We start from the raw sequence: 18844 nt of genomic DNA, 5'->3' as shown, positions 1-18844 counted from the left end.
AGGCACACTTGCAATTACCCAATAACTAAAATTTTCAGTTATTAATGCTTTCAGCTAGGTACTATAAAGGATTAGCTTAAGAAGAGTTGAAAGGGAAAGCCCCCGCCCAAATATATTTTTGATTTGGGTTTCACTGTCACTTTTTACTTTCACTGGAAAATGCTTACTTTTTTGTTTATTTTCTGTTTGTTTTCAATTCAAGTAAATTTAAAAAGCAAATTTTTCAAAGCAAAATTAAAGAGCAATAGCCATTCTTAAAACGGACAGATCTTTAAATTCTGTTTTTCATAGTTTTGGACAGATCAGTTTTTACTGACATTTCAGTGCTATGATTCTATTTGTTAATGTCAATGTGAAATGAAATTTCACAAGTAAGTTTATGAAATAGTTCATAGTAACCAACTGTAAGTAAGAAGTGACTCGGCCCAACAGTAAGCGTAACTTTAAAAATATAATTTTGAAAGCAATAGATGTATAAAAAAATTGGTTTTCATGGCGATTCCAAGTATACAAAATTCATCAATTTTAACGTTACCCTTCAAAAGCTACGCGCATGAGAAAGTTTCCCTGATTTTTGAAAGGGGGAGTAACGGCCCCAAAAAATTCAAGAGATCCTAATAAAAAGCATACCACCACATTCACCATATAAGAGAATCCTAATGTGGTAGTTTCAAGTTCTTATCTGCAAAGATTAAAAATTTTGAATTTTTTGCCAGAAGAAAGATCACGAATGTGGGTGTATTTGTTTGTTTGTTTTTTTCCAGGGGTGATTATATCAAACTAGTAGTCCAAGAAGATGTGGTGAGGGCTCATTCGAATGTAGAGCAAAAGTTCTAGTGTCCCTTTTAAGTAAACAAAAACGATGGGGGGAAAATAGCCCCCTACTAAGACCTTTTTTCCCCAAATCCATCTGATCGAAATTTTGAGATAGCCATTTGAATCAGCATTGTTGAAAGGTCCAACGACTATGCCCTTAGGTATTACATGACCCCCCATGAGGCCTTCAATAAAGGGTTGTAAGTTGCGCAATTTGCCGATTCTTCACATATATTATTGAGATATACTAAATATTCTTTGGGGGAATTTTCTGAGGAGGATTTTTTTTAAAGAAAAATTTTCCGTTCTGATGGAATTTCTCGGTTTGGAAAAATTTCCAGGGAGATTTTACGAAATGGATGGGGGGGGGGGGTTGGTAGGGTTTGAAAAGGTCTGAAATCAAACAAAAAACTTTTCCCTGAAAGAAAGGAGTACCAATAAAACTTAAAACGAACGAAAATTATTCAGTATATGAGGAGGCCCGTTACTCAACCCTCGCTATTTACGCTTTAGTCTGACTTTTTGTCCCAATTCTTCAGAAAATACGGCTCAAACACAAGGACTGCTTGATTTATAAGAAGGATTTTAAAGAACTCTAGCACTAATAGTATCCCCTCTCTATATCCAACGACACACACACCCATCTAATCTGACGACACACATACCCCTCTATTCCGACAACACACATACCCCTCTATTCCAACGACCCACATAGGGGATATACTAGAGCCAATTGGAGTTAATTCTCCCTCACATATGGTCTGTCGACCGTCTGGTCTTGCCGTTGGGATAACCGTTTCCGGAAACAATGCCTTTGGTTGCCAATAATATTGTCCTAGTACCGCAAGAGCCTCATGTTGTAAAATCCGCATCTCAATGTTCTATTGGGGAGGATTTGACCATCTGGTGAGCATTATAGTAGTGGGGGCATTTCAGGTTAAAAGACGTGCCCTCCCCGGTTTCAAAGACATGCCCTCCCTTTTCCATTGAATTTCTACGGCATGCCCTCTGACGTCACGGCATCCCTGTTTCTAGGCGGTATTCTCGCCCTTGGCAAGAGTTCTAAGGTTAGGTGACACACCCTCTTCCCTGTTACTAGACAAAATCATATCTAGACACGCTCCCAGGGGGCTGATACTATTGATCGAGGATCAGTTTCTTTCTGGAAGTGGGACAGTCAACATGGATGCTTATACATTATTGAATATTGAAAGTGTTGACGAAATGGGACCTAGAGCACCTAAGGTGGTGGTGGAAATTACAAAGAATTCTCGACTAACCTTAGAATGGGACACGATGTATAATGTATATGTTATAACATTAAGCAAATTCAAGTCGGAAGAACAATTATGCTTCGTGGCTAAGGTGAATATAGCGCATAACAAGAGACTACAAGATGGATTAAATGCGCTAGCGAAATATATTGAAGAGGAAAATTTATAGAAAACAGTCTGTATTTGACACTGAGAGTGTTAAAATGGATAGATTTGAAAAATACAAAATTATGCCTAATCTGGTAAAATTGGAAAAGTGGTTAGTTTTAGATGATGACTTTCTGGAATTATCTCTTCAAAGAAAGATATTTTCTGGAGAAATGCTTAACGATAAAATGGGAACTGATTCCCCTTCTTTGGACTATTGTATGAAACTTTGTCGTCGTGGTCCCCAATCTCTGACTCAATTTATAGATATATTGATTGAGACAAGACAAAATGATTTTGTGGTTTTGCTCTTACCCACTACATAGACGGCCATTTTGTAATGCTCCTAGGAGACATTGTTTGAGAGGAAGTTTATTTTTGGAAGTGGACCAGTCAACATCAAAAAATGTTTTACACATGCCCATTATGCTTTTATACTTTGGGCCGCTGTTCATCCTGTGAGAATTGTACTTTTGTTGATGAGTATAATGAAAAGTATAAATTATGCAGTCTATGTAAATTGCATAGAGTATATGCAGTGCAAATTAAAGACTGAAATTCATCTCTTGAAGAGATCTGTAACTCTTATTATAGAGAATTCCTATGCTCCAATTGTCACTATGACTAATGGGACCGATGGGAAAACACATATCCTGGACTGATTGCGAGAAATCCAAAACGTGAGTTCTGTTTATTTTGAAAAGACTGGTACCGTCGTGGCTTTAAATTGTTTTAGGATGATGTTACATGAAAAATAACCATCTACTCATGTGCCATCTACAACTTCACCTTTCTGCAATCGTGCCAACACTGGTAATATGAATTTCAAATCATTGTTGGAATTGTGCATGTAAACCGGTAAAAAGTATTATTGCTTAACATTTAAATTACATGATTTACGTGCGACCCCACGAAAGTTACTCCCCCTGATGAAATCTCTCGGTATAAATGATCATGATCGCGGTTTTTCGCATCCCCCCGTTAATTTTTTTCTTACAAACCCAACAAATATCTTGAATTTAATTGCCAACTCGTCTTCAGGGGGTATATTCATCGGATTGTGTGTTTGACGCAGCCGTGAAATTGGCTCATTTACTGTTTTAATTAGAGCAACCATTGCTGTGCCAACATAATCTTTTCCACCCAAAGTCTTACAAAAATCTACCAATTGCATGGTATTACTTGAATGTTTCTGCGGGTGTGCAAAATTTATCGCAATGGCTTCATACATGATTCGAATTTGACAGATCCGACACATCCATGAGAGCAGCTTCAATGTCCAACCTTGTTGTTCTGCGACAGAGGGCTCTGGGAGCTTTTGAACTGCAAGGTAGCATTTTCCTATGAAACCATTTTCACAGACTGGTACCCATGACGCTTACAGTGTGTTAAATGATTTTTTAATTTTAACTCTGTAAGGAAAGCTGAAAGGCACATTGGACAGTAATAGCGCGTTGTTTGATTTTATCCTGACTTAAGACCCTGCTAATATTCGGAATAGGAAAGTAACGTCCAATTGATTCAGGATCTTTGGCAGGTTCGTACAGAAGCCATACCCAGTGTTTCACTTAGTCAATGGACGGTGCCCTTACAGAATAAATCAACCCTTTTTTATCACTTAATTCTCCATATTGAAACTTTTCGACAAACTGTAAATCTGAAAATTGATCTTTCAAATGTTCACTTGGCTTTTCAAAAGTGCCAATCCCCATAAGTGTTACAGGGTAATGCCCCCGGAAACAAGTGAAATCTACTTTTGGAAGATCAGAACCCTCTTTCCCATTTACTGCCCAACCGTCAAAGTTTGTCTTAGTGGTATCATCCTTCAACGGGTTATGTCCTACCACAAGGATGGAATATTTGAAACACTCCATGCCCGTGTCAAAACGAAAGTGTTGTACACCCCTAGTAGCTTTTAAATTACTATTATATTATTTGAAGTTAGGTTTTCCGCTCCCATCTCTTACAGCAAATTTCCTTTTAAATTTAGTAATAATAACCTCTAATTTTTCTAAAAATAAAACCAATGAACCCCACCCTTTCTCATTATACCGCTCCATCCTATTAAAAATTTCACCCACCTAATCTGGAAACACACCTTCAAAATTATTCAGGTCTGGGTGTAGTGTTTGTATTCTAGTTTGAATATGGTGGTCACGCAAAACACCTAAACTTGCCTAAACAAAAAATTGCGTATTTCAAACGCAATGCATGCTTTTAAAGAATTCCTCCCTCCCGCTTCCCGTAAATGTTTATTGAGACGTGTCCGAATCATGCTAACGTAAAGGTTTGCGGTTTCTTTAGGGTTCGTTTGAATAGTACCACACGACAGGGGCCTAAACGGGTCACTGAATTCGGCATTATATACATGAATATTGTGCAAAGTGGTATATGCTAGATGGAGCTCTAACAACAATGGGAGCGAGCCGGCACCACTTTGTCCCATATCACTGTGAGGGACGGGCACTTCTATTACACTCTCGACCTTGATAGCTGGTAATTGTTCTAATAAATTGTCCGAAAAGTCATTGCTGACTCCGAAATCCCTCACAAAACTGCCTAAATCAATATTGAAGAATTCACTAGCCGGACTCGCCCCCACACTTAAACCCTCCTCGTCTTCATTTTCCCTTATACTCTCGCGAAATTGCGATGGTAACAATAATATGGTCTTTTGAGATGACGCTCTGTGAACCTAGAAAAATAATAAGAGCATATTAGCTCACTGGAAGCTATTGCCCTATGAAAAATAGAGAATGGTTATGACTAGTATGCCTTCTTGCAGCCCCCACTACTCATAGCATTATGAAGGGGTATTATGCCCTTGGAACTGTAACCACCCCATTACTCATTGGAATGCATCAGTGCATTATGATGGGGTACCATGCCCACTAGGAACTGTAGACCCTACACTACTCATTGGAATGCAAAGGCGTCGTATTTGTATGTATTATGAAGAATTGAAAGGTTTGCCCGCACTACTGCTATACCCTTTTGAATATAAAAAAATATTTATGGAAAATTTACCGAAGTGGGGATTATGTCGAGAAGATTCTCTGCCCATGCCATCAAATCGTCAGAGGCTTCCTCGAGTGCTCCAGTTCCTTCGCCAATAAATTGGGCTACAAGTGGGTAAATCTCGACCTGAAAAAAAAATTAGTTATAAAATGAATGTCCCCATTTCCCCTTTAATAGGAACTCCGAATCCTTATAAGCGAATAATCCTTCCAAAACCTAGCAAATAAAAGAGTCGATAAAGTTAGAAAATGTGAATAAGTGTCATTATCTCTATTAAGCTAAGAGGGACATGTAATCTGGAACTTCAATATTTCGACCGGGTGAAAAAAAAAGCAAACAGGTAAAACAAAAGAGTACGCTCTTAAATGAATAAAAAAGCTAACAATGTGAAAAATTCAAAAGAGTCTTATTATAGGAAGGCACAGATGACACCAAAAACCAGTGGGTATGCGCTTATAAGCTGAAAACACCTTTATTTCTAAGTCCCTTGAAAGTCTGGGGGGGTATGGAGCCCGAAAAAAGACCAAAGTATCGAGAAAAGACAAAAAAGTTGGCTAGTCTAGAAAATAAGTATGAATGAAACAAACAGGGGTACATCGACGAGTCCTAAAAAACCAGGGAGTATGCGCTTAAAAGCTGAAAAAAACAATCTTATTTAGAGACCTCTAATATTCTAGCGAAAATCTGTACACCTAAAAGTTTCCTTACAACGCTTAAAAATAGTGAAAAAACAAGCTTATTTCTGAGGGGGCGGTAAAAATTTAAAACTAGGCAGGGTAAGGATGTATTCTGAAACTTTAATATTCTAGTGAAAATCCATACATATAAACCAAGTAGGTTCTTATTAGCTTAAAACCCTCCTTCAAAGCCCGAAAATGGGGGAAAATGTCTGTAGTGGGCTAAAAAACTTTTTAATGTCTCTGACTGGCTTTATTATGCTGAAAAAAATAGTGAAAAGAAAGGGCTAAAAAATTTGAAAAAACAGTCTTATTTCCGAGTGTTTAAAACAAGGGGAAAACTAAAGATAAAAAAGAATAAAAAACTCCTTCAAGGGCTTAAAGAGGCATGGAAAATTTTTTTACTAGCCAGGAAATATAAGTTAGGAAAAAGTGCTAATAAAGGCCCAAAAAGGTTGAAAAATAGTTTGATATTTCTATAAACAGGTAGAAATTAGAGGTAAAAATGCTTACATCTCCAAATTCTGGCTGCACTTAAGTGCCAGATGGTCCTGGGAATGCATGTCGGAGGATGGACGGGGCGGTGACGTCACTCTCTTGTGCAGCCAGGCCAGCAATGTCAGTGGGATGTGCAGATGCGGCAGCGAAATCACTGGCTTGCACAGATGAGCCAGCGGGAGTCGCCGTTTTGTAGTTATCCGCCCACTCTCTTTTTAATTTTCTACCAGGCTGCATTGGAGCCTTTCTAGAAGGGGTGAGACCTTCACTAGCAAACGGGGGGGGGCGCCGGTCAATACAAGATGAGCGGTCAGTGGCTGCACCGGCAGTGCCCTGGAAGGGCCTAGCTTCTCCTGATGGGGAGCCAAGGGTTGCACGGGCAGTGCCCGTCCGGAGGGAGGAGCATGTCTGATTACTGATGACCTTATTGGGGTTGCCTCGGAAGAAAAGAAATTAGTGAGAGTATGATTTTTATGAAAGCCTCTTAAATTCTTAATCATCTAAAGAACAGATAAAATCCATGAATCCGAAAATAATAGCATTTAAATAGACCCACCCCTCTTATTTCCGGGAAGGTAAAACTTGGAAGCCATAGTTCGTTTTGCCCCCCTTCCCGCCTTTAAATAAGTCACTCCTTTTTTTCAAAAAAGTATAAAAATAGGCTTGGAAATAATACTTAATCGTTTCTTTATACACAGGATTTTAAAATGGAAAATAAACCGAACACTAAAGGGAAAAAATGCTAGACAATAATTTATCTGTAGCCTAGGCATGCATGAGACCCTATTAATGGGGGGATACATATTTTTTTTACCATTTATATGCAATAAGCAGTTTAAAAACTAGATTTTTGTCTAGAATAAAAATAAATAATTTTTATTACACCCCCTCCCTCCTGATACGTTCAATTTTCAAGCCTAAAATGTGACTCTTACACATTAATTTTGTGGGAAATAGGATCTCTTTCAGACATAGAATTTTCTAAATCCGACATTCTCTCGTAAGGTGCATTAATTGACAACAACCCTCTTCCGAGTGTCAGTGTTTACCAAACGCCCTTTCCAGAGGGTCTGCCTAAATTGACACCCTTGTTTTGTTAATTTAGACAAAGCGCACACGAAAAGATTTTGCCACATTGGATGGATTCTAAGGTTTTTAAATGCATGAAGGAGAAAAGACACTTTTTGGGTAAAATAATTTTTTTTTTGAACGAATTAAATGCTGGTAAATGGTTGGGGGGGGGGCAGGAGGGGCTACATAGTGTAAAAACGAGTATATTTTGAAACAAACCTAAGTATAAAGATTTCTTTTTTGGGGGGGGGGTGTAGGGTGAGAAAAGGGACTTACTTGATTGTAGGTATTATCCATTGTTTAAGATACTTTTGTACTTATCAACTTTTTGAAAGAGACTGACAGGGAAATGTCTCTACCCGCACTATTTATAGCATATTTTGTGGAGGGAAGTTCTCTTTGGCTTTTAATAGAAAAGCTTTGTCGGGGGATTTCAGCCACCTAGGAATTTTGTCTAGACATGATTTTACATAGAAACAACACAGGAGAGCTCAGCCACCTGGGAATTTTGCCTAGTAGCAACGTGGGGGAGTTTTTCCATTTGGGGGACATGTCTAGAAAAACATCGTAGGGGATTTCAACCACCTGGGAACGTGTCTAGACATGATTTTGCCAAGTAACAGGGAAGAGGGTATGTCACCTAACCTTTGAACTCTTGCCAAGGGCGGGAATGTCGCCTAGAAACAGGGATGCCGTGACGTCAGAGGGCATGCCGTAGAATTTCAATGGAAAAGGGAGGGCATGTCTTTGAACCTGGAATGCCCCCACTACTCATTATGTCATCATTTTGGCCTTGAGTGCCTGTATGAAAAAAACCGGTCCAACTTATTATCAATACTTGAAGTGAACTTGAAGTGACAGGATCTCCGATGAAAGACGTTTTGATATGGAATCTAATATACAAGTTGAAAAGGCTCGCAATCTATGTATTTTTTGTCGTATGCATAGTGGATGGGAACTGTTTTTCATATAGTTTTGGTTTATCAAAACACATTTACAATCCCTTTAGTTATCGAATGGTATGTGTTTCTATATCATATATCATCTTTAGTTTAAAAAAAAACCCTCCCTGCTACCCATTCCTGAATTTTTGAATTCAATTCATGAATTATTTTTGAACCTGGACCTTCAGGGTAAGGCAACGAGCAATATAAAGACAACAACTATCATTTATCGAAATGTATGTGTTTGTGTATCATATTTCATCATTAGTTTTTAAAAAAGCCCCTCCCTACTAGCGATCTTTGAACACTTTGAATTAAATGCAAGGATTATTTTTGAACCTGGACCTTCAGGGGATGGTAAAGAGCAATATGAACACTAGAAAGAGCATAAACACTGCCTTCAGCTGGTTTATGGGGTTAGCCTTTGAGGTGCATCTTATTTATTTTTTATTTTGAACATTTAATTTTTCTACTTTTTTTTAACTTAGAATTTTTTTTAACATAGAATTGTTTACAACTTAGAATATTTTTTAACATAATTTTTTTAACTTATACTTTTTTTTGAATTTAGAAGTTTTTTTAACTTAAAAATTGTTTCAACTTCTTTTTCAAGTCTTAAAATTAAATGTAATCTTTGGCAAACATGGTTTTGGTATATTTTTAAGTGGCGACCCCCGTGGTACTCTATGGCTTGTTATAGACAGTAGTTGGTTAATTGTATGTTTTTGATCAATATTAATTGTACACTTGAAGGATAAACACTTACATCATATTCAAAAAAGTGAAGATGAAATATTTCAAGAAGGTTTGTATACATGATAGTGTTATTGTAGCATTGAATGGTAACAAATATAAATATTTGAACTACAAGACCAGTACCAGTAGTGACACTATTGGAAACATACGATTGAATTGCCATAATAGTGAGATGTTAAATTTCTTTGGATTATCGAAAAAATTTGACTCTTATGAAGGTGGATATTCGAGAGTCAGATCTCCAGAGATGATACGACTCAAAGAGAATGCAAGCTTAAAAATAATAGTTGATGAGGAGGGGCATCTACTTGCTAGTGCTTGTGATAACACGTTAGCCGTTGATAAGCCCTATCGCCATCTTTCGGGTATTAGCATTTAACGGAAGGTAAAAAGAAGAAAAAAGTATTCTTCTTCCAATATCATAAACCATATCTTGACGACGTGTCGGAACTGCTACATGTGTAAGAATAATGTGGTAATAGACGGTGAAATCATTGGCAAAATAAAAAGGGCATTGACGGATAATATCAACAAAGAAATGAATGGCAATTCAACGAAAAGCAAAGCATCGGTGAACGTTAATAGTATCATTGGTAGTTTACCAGCAGATACCATCATTGAACAAAATAATAGCATTGATGAAGTGTGTCAGGGGCCTGTAGGTGAATCCATGTTAAGAGTCGTATATGATCCTGAAACAAAATAAGTGTCACGTCAAGATAAAATATGATGTATTATTTTTTGGAGTCGAAACATTCAAACTTTTTATGATAATATTAATACCATGTAATATTGTACGTGCCATTATTTCAAAAAAAGTATTTCATTGAGTTACTTTGTTATGTTTCCAATATTTTAGGGTACTCTAGCAACTCCATCATTTAGAGTGTTTATTCAAAAGTCTGAAATACAAGAACAGCAATTTTCAGACACAGACACTACTACCAGGCTCATAAGTGTTTTACTAGAGTCTGAAATAGGTGATAAGGTTTTTACCAAAGTCTAAGGATTTCGGGAATTTCTTGGCACCATTCTGACAGCACACAGTGATTTGACATACTTGCTAGACAGTTTTTGATGATTTGCCATAAAAGATCTCATGACCGCCCAGTATGTGTTATATCAGACATAGACACTAATACCAGGCTCACAGGTGGTGTAATAAAGTCTGAAATAGGTGGATAAGGTTTTTACCCAAAATATGGTTATACCGGGAATTTCTTGGCGCCATTCCGACAATAAAAAGTGATTTGACATGGTATCTAGACAGTATTCGATGATATGTCTTAATAAATCCAATGACAGCCCAATCATCTGGACAGATAATGAGTTTGCTATAAAGGGTGGTCATAGAAAAAACAGTTGCTATGCAATAGAGATCTTTGTTTCCGGGGAATTTCTTGGCACAATTCCGACAGCTCTTTATTTCCCAGAATTTCACGGTTTGTTTCCGAGATTTTTTTGGCCAGCTGCCTGTCAGTTCCGTCTGTATTACACGACTGTTATAAATATTTCACAGAGAGTGAAAATCCCCATCTGGTCTTTTTGTTGTGTTTTGACACAACTGTTTCCGTAAATTTTTGGGTATCATACCGACGACAGCCTATGGCAATGACGTACTTGCTAAGCATGCTGTCGATGAACTAACAAAATGAATCCGAGCAGAGCCCTGACTACCTGGAGAGCTTCATTATCATTATTTGAACAGTGGGTGATTTGTCAAAATGTCTAGCAAAAGAACTTTTGACGGTGGTCATTGAAAAAAAACAGTACTTGTGCCATTGAGATCCTTGTTTCCGGGGAATTTCTTGGCACTCTTCCGACAACTCTTTGTTTTCGAGAATCTCATGGTTTGTTTCCAAGAATTTTTTGGTCTTGTGCCTCTCAGTGTTGTCTGTACTACACAACTGCTATAAACATTTCACAGAGAGTGAAAGTCACTTTCTGGTCTTAGTGTTATGTCTTGAGATAATTGTTTCCGAAAATATTTCGGCATCATTCCGATGACAGCCCTATTGCACTAACATGGTTGCTACGCATGTTGTCGGTAAAATAACACAATGAATCTGAGGAGAGCCCTGACCATCTGGAGGGCTTTATTATCAATTATTGAACTGTGATTACATTGTCTACATGTCTATCAAAATAGATTTTCATAAGGACTCTAATATATAAAAAAGTTCAACTTCTTTTCAGAACTTTTCAAAAGAAGAGAAAAAAGTCACCCTTCAGTTCTGAATTTTTCTAAGGAAGAGAACTCTTTATCTTTTGTTCTATATTTTTTCAAATTTAACTGATTTTTAAGCTAACAAACGATTTTGGATTTTCTTGTTTGTTCGCGACATCACTTCGCTCACGTCCCTAGTACTTTAATCTATTTATCTAGTCATAGATGGCACTGTTTTTTATGTTCCTACCCAAATGCTTTCTTCTTTTTTAACTAAAGTCATAGATGGCGCAATAACTGATTTTTCACCTAGGTTATATTATGTTAACTGATTTTTAGTTAAGTTCAGTTGGGCCCAGTAAACGTGGAAATCGCAGGCAAAATTAGGAGTGCATTGGCAGATATATCAAAAAGGAAATTAAAGACAATTCAACGGAAAGCAAAGCATTGGATTATCATTGGTAGTTTACCAAGAGATATCACCATTGAACAGAATAATAACAATGATGAAATTATTGATGAGCGTGTAGGTGAAACCAGATTATAACTCGTGTGTGGCCCTGAAATGAAATAATCCTGATGTCAATATAAAACATGATGAATTATGTTTTGGAGTGTATTTGAAAAATTCAAATTTGTTATGATGATGTTAATAATATGTAGTATTGTACGTGCCATTATTTCAATAAGAATATTTCATTGAATTACTTTGTTGTGTTTCCAATATTTTAGGTTACGCTAGTAACCCTATCATTTAGTAAATTTATACAAAAGTCAGAAGTGCAAGAACAGGTATTGTCACACACATACACTACTACCAGGCTCAAAAATGGTGTACTGGAGTCTGAAATAGGTGGGTAAGCCAATTAACAAAGTCTGAGGTTTCCGGGAATATCTTGGCACCATTCCTACAATACACAGTGATTTGACATGCTTGCTAGACAGTTTTCGATGATATACCATAATGGATCCCATGACAGCCCAACTACCTGGACAGAGGGTGAGTTTTCTATAGCGGTAGGTCATAGAAAAAAACTTTTGCTATGCCATTGAGATCTTTGTTTCTGGGGAACTTCTTGGCACCTCTACGACAACTCTTTGTTTACGAGAATTTTATAGTTTGTTTCCAAGAATTTCTTGGCTTACTGCCTCTAAGTGTCATCTGTATTACACGACTGCTATAAAAATCAAACAGTTCGTGGTAACGAACTGTAAGTAAGGAGCGACCCAGCTCAACGATAACCGAAATTCTAAAAAACGGGACTTTGATACTAATAGATACATCAAAAGAATTAAATTTTAATTCTGATTTCAAATATATAAGTTTCATTAAGTTTAATTCTACCCATCAAAAGTTAAGTGCCTGAGAAAATTTGGTTGATTTTCGAAAAAAGGGGGAAAGACCCCCCAACAGTTATAGAACATTAGTTAAAATCACAACATCATATTCAACGTATCAGAGAAAACTACTATAGAGGTTTTAAGCTCCTACCTAAAAAATTGATGAATTTTCAATTTTTTGCCAGAAGAAAGATCACGGATGGGTGTTTATTTGTTTGTTTGTTTTTTTTGTTTTTTTTCCCAGGGGTAATTGTATTGACCCAGTGGCCCTATAATCTCGTGGGAGGGCTCATTGAAACAGAAATTAAAAGTTCTAGTGCCCTTTTTAAGTGACCAAAAAAATGGAGGGCAAATAGGCCCCCTCCCACGCTCATTTTTTTACCAAAGTCACCCGATCAAAATTTTGAGATAGCCATTTTGTTCAGCATGGTCGAAAACATGATAAAAATGTCTTTTAGGATGACTTGATCCCCCAAAGTCCCCAGGGGGAGGGCTGAAAGTTATGAACTTTACTCAATGTTAACATATAGTATTGGTTATTGGGAAGTATACAGACTTTTTCAGAGGAGATTTTTTCTGGTAGGTGGGGGAAGGAGAGGGTCGGGGGCTATATGGAAGGATCTTTCCATGAAGGAAGTTTTCATGGGGGAAGGGACATTGCTATGAAGGGGGCGCCGGATTTCCCAGCATTATTAAAGAAAAAGATCAGGAATTAAATAAAAAAAACAAGTTTTTCAACTTATCAACTGATTGTGATTAAGAGGTCAATTTTAAATAACTGGAAAAAAAATTCGAACTATAGTTTAAAGAGCAGGGTATTGACTAGGGGGCGAACCCCCTAGTATACGTGTTAAAAATTTATGAATATAGAAGTTCGTTACGTAAGTTAATTATAAGTTAAGTATATTTATTAATAATAAAAACGTTCGTAAATAAAATTAAACAAGTTTCGAGAAATCCATTTAACAAAATATAATATGCAAATTTTGTTTTAATTATTCATGTACGGTAAGCCAAAATCAAAACCTGCATTAATTCAAAAACGTTCAAAAATTAAATAAAAAAAACAAGTTTTTTTAACTGAAAGTAAGGAACGACGTTAAAACTTAAAACGAACAGAAATTATTCCGTATATGAAGGGGGCTGTCCCCTCCTCAACGCCTCGCTCTTGACGCTAAAGTTTTTTTATTGTTTAAAAAAATAGAGTTGTGAGAAAGTCAAACTTTAGCGTAAGGAGCGAGGCGTTGAGGAGGGGACAGCCCCCTTCATATACGGAATAATATCTGTTCGTTTTAAGTTTTAATGTCGTTCCTTACTTTCAGTTAAAAAAACTTGTTTTTTTTATTTAATTTCACAAAGAATGAAAGTCACCATCTAGTCTTGTTGCTATGTCTTGAGATAATTGTTTCCGGATATTGTTTAGCTTCATTCCGGTGAAATCCCTATTGCATTGACATGCTTGCTAGGCATTTTGTCGATGAAACAAAAAAATGAATCCGAGCAGAGCCCTGACCATCTGGAGAGCTTTATTATCATTAATTGAACAGTGATTGAATTTCCAACATATCTAGCAAGAGAACATATGATAAGGATTCTAATATATCAAAAAGTTCAACTTCTGTTCAGGATTTTTAAAAAGAACCGAAAAATGTCACACTTCAGTTCTAAACTTTCCCAAGGAAGAGAAATGTTTATCTTTTGTTCTGCATTTGTTAAAAATTTAACTGATTTTTAAGCTAACAAATGGTTTGGGATTATTTTGTTTGTTCTCGAAATCACTTCGCTCACGTCCCTACTGCTCTCATCTATTTATCTAGTCATAGATAGCGCTATTCTTTAGTTTATTACCCAAGTTCTTCCTTCTTTTTTCACAAAAATTATAGATGGCATCGCAACTGATTTTTCCACCTAGGTTACATTATGTTAACTGATTTTGAGTTAAGTTCATTTGGGCCCAGTAAACTTGGAAATCGAAGGCAAAATAAAAAGAGCATTGGCAGATAATGTCAAAAAGGAAATTAAAGGAACTTCAACGAAAAGCAAAGCATCGGTGAACGTTAATTATGTCATTGGGAGTTTACCAACAGATACCATCATTGAACAGAATACTAGCATTGATGGAATGTGTAATGAGCTTGTGTGTGAAACCAGGTTATAACTCGTGTGTGACCCCGAAATGAAATAAGAGCGAAGTCAATATAAAACATGATGAATTATGTTTTGGAATGGATTTGAAAAATTCAAATTTGTTATGATGAAATTAATAATATGTAGTATTGTACGTGCCATTATTTCAATAAGAATATTTCATTGAATTACTTTGTTGTGTTTCCAATATTTTAGGGTACGGTAGCAACTCGATCATTTAGAAAATTTATTCAAAAGTCAGAGATGCAAGAAAAGGAATTTTCAGACACATACACTACTACCAGGCTCTAAAATGGTTTACTAGAGCCAAAAATAGATGGGTAAGTCTTTTACCAAAGTCTGAGGTCTCCAGTAATTTTTTGGCACTATTCCTACAATACACAGTGATTTGACATGCTTGCTAGACAGTTTTCGATGATATACCATAATGGATCCCATGACAGCCCAACTACCTGGACAGAGAATGGTATTTCTATAGCGGGGGGTCATAGAAAAAAACATTTGCTATGCCATTGAGATCTTTGTTTCTGGGAAATTTCTTGGCACCATTCTGACAACTCTTTGTTTACGAGAATTACATAGTTTGTTTCCGCGAATTTGTTGCCTTAGTGCCTCTAAGTTTCATCTGTACTTCACGACTGCTATAAAAATTTCGGAGAGAGTGAAAGTCACCATCTAGTCTTGTTCTTTTGTCTTGAGGTAATTAATTCCAGATATTTTTTGGTGCCATTCCATTGACATCCCTATTGCATTTACAAGCTTGCTAAGCTTCTTTTTGATGAAATGACACAATGAATCTGAGCAGAGCCAAGACCATCTGGAGACCTTTATTATACAAATTTGAACATTGATTGAATTGTCAACATGTCTAGCAAAAGAACTTTTGATAAGGACCCTAATATATCAAGAAGTTCAACTTCTGTTCAGAATTTTCCCTAAGAACAGAAAACAGTCACACATCCATTCCGAATTTTCCTGAACAAGAGAAATATTCAACTTATCATCTGCATTCATTTAAAATATAATTGATTTTTAAGCTGAAAAACAGTTTGGGATTTTTTTTTTGTTTTGTTTGCGACTTCAAGTTAGGTTCGTCAGGATTTAGGGTTGTTTGAGATCATTAATCCTGCGCACATGCTTACTTTGCCCAAACGAACCTAACTCAGGTGCAAAATCAGCTATGGTGTCATCTATAACTTTAGTCAAAAAAGATGCCAGGGCTTGGTCAGGAAAATTAAAAACGGAACCATATATGACTGTAAATAAATAGATGACATCAATAGGGACGTGACAAAAGTATTTAATGTCACGAAAAACAAAAAAAAATCCCAAACTGTATATTAGCTCAAAAATCAATTATATTTTGAATAAATGCAAAACAGAAGTTGAACGTTTGTCTCTTTTGGGAAAATTCAGAGCTGAGCTGTTACTTTTTTATCTTCTTTTGAAAAATTCTGAACAGAAGTTGATCTTTGTGATATGTTAAAATCCTTATCTAAAGTTCTTTTGTTAGGCATGCTGACAATTCAATCAATAATCAATTAATGATAATAAATCCTTCCAGATATTCAGTGCGCTTCTTGGATTCGTTGTATTATTTAATCGATAAGATGCTTAGCAAGCAAGTCAATGCCAAAGCACCTGCAAATGCGAACGTCATTGGAATGACGTTAACAAAATTCTGGAAACAATTATCTCAAGACAAAACAACAAGACGAGATTCTGACTTTCACACTCTGTGAAATTTGTATAGCATTCGTGTAATAAATACGAAACTGAGAGGTGCCAGGCTGAGAAATTCTCGGATATAAACCATCAAATACTCGCAAACAAAGAGTTGTCGGAATGGTGCAAAGAAATTCCCCTGAAACAGAGATCTCAATGGTATAGCAACTGTTTTTATTTCAATGACCATGCTTTATAGGAAACCCATTGTCTGTAAAGGTGGTTGGGCAGTCTTTGGATCTATTATGGCATATCATCAAAAACTGTCTAGCAAGCGTGGCAAATCACTGTGTGTTGTCGGAAGAATGCCAAAAAATTCCTGAAAACCTCAGACTTTGGTAAAAACCTTATACACCAATTGCAGACCAGTACACCACAGGTCTAGTAGATCACCTGTGAGCCTGGTAGTATTGTCTCTGGCTGAAAATTGCTGTTCTTGCATCTTTGACTTTTGAATAAACATTCTAAATAATTGAGTTGCTAACGTACCCTAAAAGTATTGGAAACATAACATAGTAATTCAATGAAAAATATTTATTGAAATGTTGGCACGTAAAATATTACATATTATTCATATCATCATTTAAAACTCGTCATATCGTCATTTCCGGGTCATACACGACTTTTAAGATGGTATAACCTACAGATTCATCACACATTTCATCATTGCTAGTATTTAGTTCAATAATGGTATCTGTTGGTAGACTACCAATTATACTATTAACATTCACCGATGCTTTGCTTTTCGTTGAATTGTTTGTAATTTCCATGGTGATAATATCTGCCAATATAATTTTCATTTTCCCTACGATTTTCAAGCTTACTGAGCCCAAACGAACCTAACTCAAAATCTATTAACATAATGTAACCCAGCTGGAAAAATCCGGTGTGGTGCCAGCTAAGACTTTTGTCAAAAAGATGGCAGTATTTGAGTAGAAAACAAAGCCATCCATACTGTAGATGAATAGATAACAGCAGTAGGAATATGAGCGAAGTGTTTGATGTCGCGAACAAATAAAAATCTAAAACTGTTTGTTAGCTTAAAAATCAGTTATATTTAATAAAAGCAGAACAGAAGTTGAACATTTATCTTCCTTGGAAAATTCTGAACAAAGGTTGAAATTTTTGAGATATTAGAATCCTTATCAAAAGTTATTTTGCTGAACATGTTTACAATTCAGTCACTATTCAATTAATGATAATAAAGCTCTCCGGATGGTCAGGGTTCTACTCGCATTCATTGTGCTATTTCATCGACAACATACTTTGCATGGATGTCAGTGCGATAGAACTGTCTTCGGATTGATGCCAAAAAAGTCCGAAAACAATTATTTCAAGACATAACAATAAGATCAGATGGTAAGTTTCATTCTCTGTGAAATTTTAATAGCGATCATGTAATACAGATGACACTGAGAGGCGCCAGTGCAAAAAATTCTCGGATACAAAGATCTTAATGGCATAACTACTGTTTTTTCTATGACCATCCTAAAAAGTTATTTTGTTAGACATGTCGACAATTTAATCACTTTTCAATTAATTATAATAAACCTCTGCAGATGGTCAGAGCTCTGCTCGGATTCATTGTTTTATTTCATCGACAACATGCTTAGCAAGCATGTCAATGCGATAGGGCTGTCATCGGAATGATGCCGAAACGTTTTCGGAAACAATTATCTCAAGACACAACAATAAGACCAGATGATGGATTTCACTCTCTGTGAAATATTCATAGCAGTTTTGTAGCACAAACAACAGTGAGAGGCACCTGGCCACGAAACTATGGAAAACTACGCGACTTTTAGCATGATTTCACCTAGAGACCCATCACGCAGTTTATCATTGCTACTATTCTTTTCAATGATTGTATCTGTAGGTAGACTACCATTTACACTATTAACATTCACCGATGCTTTGCTTTCCGCTGAATGGTTTATGATATTAGTAGAAGAGTACACTTTTCTTCTTTTTAGCTTCCTCTCTACCCGAAAGACGAAAAGCTAATACCCGAAAGACGGCTATAGGGTTTAAAAGAGAGGCTAAATTTTTCAACACAGGTACTAGCAAGATGATGCCCTTCGTCATCAACTATAATTTCTATGCTTGCATTCTCTTTGAGTGGGATCATCTCTGGAGATCTCACTCTCCCATATCCACCTTCATAATAGTTGAATATTTTTGATAGTTCAAAGAAATTTACTCTCTCATTATCATGGCAAAGCACCCATCCGTTTCCAATAGTGCCACCACAATTACTTGTCT

General features: G+C 36.4%; 1 protein-coding gene and 1 long non-coding RNA gene across 6 annotated transcripts in view; one reads left to right on the top strand and one right to left on the bottom strand.

The window, feature by feature from the left end:
• Window positions 1-8252, bottom strand: part of LOC148940432 (uncharacterized) — a 79285-nt gene extending 71033 nt beyond the window's left edge. The window contains exons 1-2 of the long non-coding RNA XR_016143392.1: window positions 8147-8252; window positions 5265-5381 (exon numbers count right to left, since the gene is read on the bottom strand). This is a non-coding gene — a long non-coding RNA (uncharacterized LOC148940432). The remainder of the gene's footprint in view (window positions 1-5264; window positions 5382-8146) is intronic.
• Sh (Potassium voltage-gated channel protein Shaker) overlaps window positions 1-18844 on the top strand; it is a 338900-nt gene that overhangs the window by 216733 nt on the left and 103323 nt on the right. The gene's annotated exons all lie outside the window — the stretch shown is intronic.

This window comes from Artemia sp. Qi Xiang Cuo, chromosome 19 (assembly GCF_049724085.1).
Source record: "Artemia sp. Qi Xiang Cuo chromosome 19, ASM4972408v1, whole genome shotgun sequence".
In the NCBI taxonomy this organism is placed as follows: domain Eukaryota; kingdom Metazoa; phylum Arthropoda; class Branchiopoda; order Anostraca; family Artemiidae; genus Artemia; species Artemia sp. Qi Xiang Cuo.
Note: the sequence above shows the minus strand (reverse complement) of the source record. Positions and strands in the feature narration are given on the sequence as shown.